A 2,019-nucleotide genomic window follows, 5' to 3' on the forward strand; every position below is an offset into this window, starting at 1 on the left:
TGAGCCTGGCTGAATCCTGCTCTCAGCTGTCGACCATCCTTACTACCTCATCTCCTTCCCTTTTTGGCAGGGAGAAACAGGAAAATGCTGTTCCCACATTCTCCTTCACTTCATTAGACACCAAGGGGGGAAACCCCACCTTAATAATGATTCTCCTTTAGGCTGTCCCCCTCTCTCCTCCATGGTTAAAACCCTTTGCACATAAGGCTATGTGGAAGCTGGTGTTTTACTTATCTCACTGTTTGAAAGCATCTTTATGAAGTCAGGTTGTTGCAGTAATTTACAATATCATCCTGTATAATAAAAGCCTAATATGCTAAGTGTCTGGTCGTCCGGTCATTCGTTCAACCAATCAAGGCATAATATGCTAATGATATGCTAAGGATGCTCAACCGCTTGCTATGATGTGCACTGACCACCAGGGGGCTGACAGTCAACCAGATGCTATGATGTGCACTGACCACAAGGGGATAAACGCCCCAACTGGTAGGTTAGCTTACTGCTGGGGTATGGTCGATCATGATTGAGCAAGATGGGCCAGACACACCCTGGAGCCCTCCCACAGTTCCTCCCCAGCTGGCCAGCCTCCCACATCCCTCCCCAGGCCCGATCGTGTACCAGTGGGGTACCTCGGCCTAGCCGGCACCTTCTTGCAATCCAGGACTCCTCGGGGGATGTCAGAGAGCTGGTTTTGGTCCGAGGGCAGAATAACAGGTCACTATGATGTGCACTGACCACACGGGGAAGAAACTCAAAACAGGAGCTGCCCCCAGTGGTCAGTGCACTCCCACAGGGGGAGGGCCACTCAGCCAGAAGTCGGGCTCATGGCTGGCGAGCACAGCAACGGTGGCGGGAGCCTCTCCCGCCTCCACAGCAGCACTAAGGATGTCCGACTGAAGGCTTAGTCCCACTCCCCACCACTCAGTCCTGATCTGCCCGACCCCAGCAGCAAGCTAACCTACCAGTTGGAGCACAAGTTTCGTGCACCAGACCTCTAAAATATATATATACAGCAGCATCTAGAAACTGATTTTCTACAAGATTTCCTGTGTGGTAGGCACCTGAAATACTGCATAAAAGGGTCTTGTGTGGTGTTATTGTCTCCCTGCTGCTAGTTGGGTTCTGTTTTGCATGACCAGGAATGGTGCTGGCAAGACAGCTCAGTGGCCCAGTAGAAAGCAATTAGAAATTAGAATTTTAAAGCAATATCACTTAAGTAGCATTGAGATAAGCCTGTCAAGAGATATGTAACACCTTTACACTGAAAACTACAAAACAATACTAAGAGAAATTAAAGAAGACATAATTAATGGAGAGATATACCTTGTTCAGGTCCAAAGATGAGAAGGAGTCAGTATAGCAGATGGAAAAGAATTATCAGGAAGGTCAAATGAGAAATAAGAGAGAATGTGTGCCAGAAGCTAAGGGGTTCTTTAATTGTGACATTAAAAACAAATTGGCTCTAAAATTTTAATAGGAATAAATCTGAATACAAACTGATTGATTGAATTGAATTCAGATGTCAATTAAAGGCAGGGGGAAAAAAGGAGACTAAGACGAGCCAAATAACTTTAATCCATGGTCCTTAATACATAGAAATGGTCTGAGGGAATTTATCCAAACAGTTAATTCCAAATAAAGTGATAAAATATAAAAATAGTTTCTAAATCAAAAGGGTTTTCAACCCTATGGTTCTCAACCCTCTCCTTGTCTTGATTAACTATTTTCTCAGCTTCTTCACATTTGTCTTATTTTTCTTCACTCTTATTCATCATTCTCTTTAATCAATCTTTCTTCTCCTCAGTGTGATCTATTTCCATTCACTTTATGAAGCTGTCAATGATAGAGGCAAATTTAAATAGGCTGGCACAAAGCAGAGACAAATGCAAAACCAAAAGGAAACTCTTATAAGATGAAACCATCAAATAGAAAAAAACCTCTTCATGCACAGAGCGGACTTGCATATCAAACTCTTAGCCACCTATGGACAATAGAGATGAAAATCATATCATGTTCAAA

The sequence above is a fragment of the Myotis davidii genome, unplaced genomic scaffold, assembly GCF_000327345.1.
Source record: "Myotis davidii unplaced genomic scaffold, ASM32734v1 scaffold570, whole genome shotgun sequence".
NCBI lineage: Eukaryota > Metazoa > Chordata > Mammalia > Chiroptera > Vespertilionidae > Myotis > Myotis davidii.